Source organism: Chelonoidis abingdonii, chromosome 3 (genome assembly GCF_003597395.2).
Source record: "Chelonoidis abingdonii isolate Lonesome George chromosome 3, CheloAbing_2.0, whole genome shotgun sequence".
Lineage (NCBI taxonomy): Eukaryota > Metazoa > Chordata > Testudines > Testudinidae > Chelonoidis > Chelonoidis abingdonii.
This window is the reverse complement of record NC_133771.1, coordinates 83,199,591-83,205,590: the sequence shown is the minus strand read 5'-3', so window position 1 is coordinate 83,205,590 and position 6,000 is coordinate 83,199,591.

Sequence of the window (6,000 nt, the reverse complement as noted above, 5' to 3'; positions counted from 1 at the left end):
CTTGCATATATACACCTGCCTCTGGAAATTTCCACTACATGCATCCGACAACATGGGTATTCACCCATGAAAGCTCCTGCTCCAAAATATCTGTTAGTCTATAAGGTGCCGCAGGACTCTTTGCTGTTTTTATCATTACCAGGAGGCGTTGGAGATGGATTGGCCATGCACTTTGGATGGAAACTGATTCCATCACCAGAATAGCAATATGACGGGCACCTGAAGACAAGTGAAAACAAGGCTGCCTGAAAACATGGCAAAGAGCTGTAGAAGCTGAGCTGAAAAATCTGGGGCACAGCTGAGGAACCATTGAAAGACATGCCAGAAACAGACAGGAGTGGAAGAGCTTTGTCGCTGCCCTAAACGCCACCTGTAACTAACTAACAGGCCAGCTGTGGATTTTTAATAGCAGTGTAGCTATACTCAGAGTGTCACAACTAAATACAAGGTGGAACGTTGTTTAGCATAAGCAGTTAATGCATATTTTAAGGGACCCTGAGTGGCCTGTTAACACCCCTCGGTCACAGGGAGGACAGAGTAGGTAGGTGGGAAAAAGGCAGCTGGTAGCAGGTTGTTGGTGGGTTACAGATTGTTGTGATAAACCATAAATCCAGTGTCTGTTCAGTCCATGATTTTTAGTGTCTAGCAAAGTTATAAATCAAAGCTCCCAGGCTTGTCTTTTGAAGGTGTTGGGCAGATTTCCTTTAAGAATGAGGACAGAGGGTAGATATGAAGTGATAATTTTGTGAAAAGTGTTCATGCTCAGGTGATATGGTGTTTTTGTCTGTCATTTTTCTGTGACATTATATTATTTTTTGTGACAACCACACTGCATTAACACTTGTAAAGATATTTGAGAGTTTCCTGAGATGAAAGCTACTATGGAAATGGAAAATATCAATACCATTATGTTAAATTGAGCTATACAGCTAAATCTGAGTCTAAAGAAGAGGTTTGCTGAAGCTGCTGTATTCTGTAATGCCCACTGATAAGAGTAATATATGTAGTATTTAGATTTAAGGCTGGATTAATGGTAGTCTGTGCTATACTTGTCTGATAGTTTAGTAGTCTGGGCATGCTGTACTTAGTTCATTTTGTAGTAAATATGAGATCAGTATCAGTTTTTCTATAAATTTAACCTTAGAGTATGCTTGCTCATACTGAAAAGAAAGTGCAAATTAAGTTCTTAGGCAAAGTGAACAAAATACAAATTAGAAAATGTACACCTAGATGTAAGTAAAATTGTCTCTAATGGCCCAATTTATAATAGGATGCTTTGATTGGTCTTCCATTTGTAGTGATTTATTCCTCCCATGTACAGCATGAACTATGTTTAGTGACTAATCGCCTCTGGTAAAGGGAATATCTTCTTCTATAGCCAACTTTGCAGTAAAACAAAGAATAATATAAAGTTTGAAAGACGTAAAGCTATTAGTAAATCCTGGTTGCTGTAGGCCATTTCTGTCCAGGGAGCAATTTCCTATGTGCTGCCATTAGTGGATAACATTTTCTCCAAATTATAGGCTAAAAATGGTAACTAACCACAAACAGTAATATTCTCTCCTTTTAAAAAGATTGCACACTACAGACTCTAATGTTCCATCGTGAAACAGTACAACATATAGAAAGTTGTTTATGATGAGAAAACTTGTTTGTTTAGAAAAATCTCTCCCCCTCTCATTACCTCTCTCCAAAATGCTGAATGAAAGTGAAGTTTTCCATTAAGTTTCAGTTTTCCCAGAGTTCAAAAGGTACATTTTATAGTTATCAGGCCTTGGAAGAACATTTTATATGGATTAAAAAAAAAAAATCAGATGAACAAGGCAACAGTGTACTTGCGTGTGCCAGGAGATTTGTTAGCACTTATATCTCTGGGCTACCCAGACACACACACACAAGATATACTGTATCTGGTTAATCCAAGCTCAGTCTAACAGCATTCTGTTATCTGTCACTGACAAATTACAGGCTGCTAGCTGCAATTGCCACTTGTAGATAGGAGGAAGTTAGTAGTAAACTATGCTTGTTTTTCTAAACTTTTAAAACAAGGCCATATTGATAAATACATTGAAATATGAAATGCTGTGAGTACATGGAAAGGAAATCTTCCTATCTATTTCATTTTACTAGCAAACATTTACTGCATTGCAGGTCTCTAAAGCTGTAACACTTGCTAACAATGTCAAAGTAGTTTAGCTCTAGTCCCATCATCCAGAGTTAAGACTGTTTTATAGTGAGACTGCAATGTATTATTTGAGGTTGTCTTTGAACCTGTATTCTATTTTTATATAGTTGATTGTGATAAAGAGACTATAGAAATGCTTTAGAATGTTTTCAACTGTGACAGTCTGAGAAAAAGTAAATGTAGTTCAGTTATGTGTCATTGCAGTATTTGTTTCTGGGGAAAAGTACCTGCTTATACAAGTTCTCTGTGGAACTAAATGATAAATGCAGCAGAAAATATCCAACATCTGAACTAGATTTTAAATTTTCTACTTTTTCAGATATTATGATATCAGATATTTCTACTTTTCAGATATTATGATTCATATATCTTTAAAAATTAAATTGCATAGTAAAAACCACTTAAGCACTTTTATAGTGCTTTTCATCCAAGGATCTCAATGCACTTTGACATGAACTAATTAAGCTTCACCTGTGAGAGGTATATAGGGATCACTTTACCCACAACCCACCACATAAATGAAAACAGTACACTGCAACCCTACACAACTGTTTAGGAAAGGAAGTGAAGAATACTATGTCCAGCCAAAATTACTAGGGGCCTTTAGGTGGAGAGGACATAATCACCAGAGATGGAATTAAGGCACAACACTGAGGCAGTGATTCATATTTCATAAAATGATATGGGAAATTAGTTTTATCTTATCCAAAACAAAAAAAAAATCACCTTTACTAATGCATTTCAGTACAGAGTCAGAGAGAAGACAGTCATTGGTTGAATTTCTCACAACATGGCCTGAAAGGCCATTTATCCAAGTATGGCATTTGTTCAGTCAGATCTTGATGAGATCACAGCACAAGTTGATTACATCAGTAGATGTATTAACAAAACTTGTAAGGGGACTCTCCTTTCAATATAGCTCTAACTCCCTTTCCTGTCTTCTCCCCCCCCCAACCTTCTAGATTCCAGTCCATAAAACAGTCAACGCAACCCATCTCCTGCAAACAAGGCAAATCCAGGAATCCCTCCTCTGCCAACCCCCTAATACACAACCATTGCTTTTGCTTGGAAAACAGTACATCTAGCACAACAAATTTATTCTCCACTTCCATTCACCACACATATCCCACTACCTCAGCTTCTCTTCTGTGCCCAAACTGCAGCAGCCTCTGCTCCTCTTGCCATCCACAACCACTTTTCATTCTCATACATTTAGCTACAAACATACTCAGTGAAGCAGGCACCTACAACTGCAACCAAGAAAGGACACAAGGCCTGCTAGAAAGGGGAGAATACAGAGACGGAAGGGGAGACAAAAAGACTTGGGACACCCCTGTGCTAAGCTGCACCCATGAACACAGCCAAGAGACTGAAGCAGACTGCTAGACTTAGAGGAGAGGGTCCAAGAACTGTTCTGACTGGGAGCAGACTGAGAGGCTAGTTGGGAGCAGTAGAGATCCCTCAAAAGCCCCCACCAGGAGCAAGTGAGATCTGTGATCACCTCTGAACAGCACATCATGCTGCCACTACTGTTACACTTATTGGCAGGTAATAGGCTACAAATTTAACTTACTGAACATGGAAAGAGCCATCTCTGAACCAAAAATCTGTAAGACATGGTGAACATCTCAAAAAGCCTACTGCCTAACACTAAACCAGGATCACTAACCTTTTAACAGAGCCCCTTATCCCTAGAGGCTGAACTGATGAAAACTAAGGGTCTAGTTTCACTACTGTCTTCTCACTGTAAACTAATGTATTAATTGATCTCTGCTTATTTGAAGAGGTAATGCAAACTTTAGCAGCGCAGAGGAAAAGCAGTGACTTGATATGCCTTTTGCTCAGCAATGTGTACAGTAACCTTTGGAGCCTTGTGTAATGCAGTGTGTAACAGACAAATTCATGGGCTTTTTAGAAAACTTAGTTTTAACTAACAAAAATGAAACTAGAGATAAAATCTCAGAACATTTCCATGTGGCATGTCTGGGGCCCTCTTCAATCACAGTTTAATACTCTATAATATTGTGGACTTATGTATTTTGGGTTTTTTTAAACTGTGCACTGGGGTCAGCATGAAGGACTGGCCACATGGGTGGCCCTCTAGTCTACTAACTTTGTAAGGGCAGTTCCTACATGACGGATTCCCCTGTCTCAGATGAGACTGTTACAGAGGAGTGTGCCCCTTTAAGAGAACCTATGACATCCTTCTCCCTAACCCTATACACATACTTTTGGGTAGCAGCAACCTAGGGCACCAGAGTGTCTAAGGCCAGCCCTTTGTGCACCTTATCCCACTAGACAATTGCTGATGGTGACATTATATACCTGATTTTTTTTTGGAGTCCAGGCCTAATCATGCTTCCATGGCCAAAGTGCTCTCTTTAAAGTTCATATCACATGTGCAGGTACCACCATTCTTCTTATGTTCCATAGCAGGAGACTGACTGCTTCCTGACTCCCCATATCACATGCAATGCTTCTTTAGTCTCAGACAGTGTTCCCCTCCCTTTTTTCCCCAGGTGAGACTGATTTAGCCCCCAGTAAAATTAAAAATTGTCCATGCCCAGTAAATGCATCTTGAGGTAAAATTATCAGCCTTCCAAACAAATAGAAAACTAACATATCCAAGGCTAAAATCCCAGAAAGTTTTAGTTTACAACTTTAATCACTTGTGCATTAAAAGGCTGTAAAAAGTATCTGCAAAACATGCATTTGATAGTTTATGAATCTCTAAATCAAAGATGGCAAAAATGATTTTAGCTAATTTTTTTTTAAATTTCACAGCTGGGCTAAGGGCTTGTGTGCCAAGTTTCAGCCTCATACAAATTAGAAGAGGAGTTAAAATCATCTTTAAAAAAAAGGAAAGAGGTTTTATGACATTTTTGCCAGAGGATGTTGTGAAGGCCAAGACACTAACATGGTTAAAAAAAAGAACTAGATAAGTTCACTGAGGACAGGTCCGTCAATGGCTAATAGCCAGGATGGGCAGGGATGGATGGTGGCCCTAGCCTCTGTTTGCCAGAAGCTGGGAATGGGTGACAGGGGATGGATCACTTGATGATTATCTGTTCTCTTCATTCCCTCTGGGGCACGTGGCATTGGCCATTGTCACAAGACAGGATACTGGGCTAGATGGACCTTTGGTCTGACCCAGTATGGCCAGACTTATGACATTCCAGGGTGCAATCCAGACTAGCGAGGAACTCTGTCATCACTTGTCTTGTAACTTGGAGTGCCTCATAATGCTTTTCTTTTGTAGGTCCCAACCCGAGCTTCACACAAACAGCCAGATAGCTTGCAGGTCACAACCTGGTCCCACAGCTCTGACTCAACAACCTGTCAGCAAATGCCAGCCAAACTCTGGCTTCTAGAAGCCTAGTTCCTACATGCAGGTTGACTTCTAGTCCAAGATTTTCCCTCCAAAATAAGTGTTCTGCATTGTCCAGCCATATTAGGTCTATAGCCTCTCTAAGGGGATCAAAATAAAGTAGTTTGCCATTTTAAATGGAGTTACTCACACAGTTCACAACACTGGTTTAGTTTTGATTAAAGAAGAAAACAAGTTTATTTAACTACAAAGAGAGAAATTTTAAGTGAGTTCTAATACTAGTACCACTACTCTGCACTGATTAGGCCTCAACTGGAGTATTGTGTCCAGCTCTGGGCACCACATTTCAGGAAAGATGTGGACAAATTGGAGAAAGTCCAGAGAAGAGCAACAAAAATGATGAATGGTCTAGAAAACATGACCTATAAGGGAAGATTGAAAACATTGGGTTTGTTTAGTCTGGAGAAGAGAAGACTGAGAGGGAACA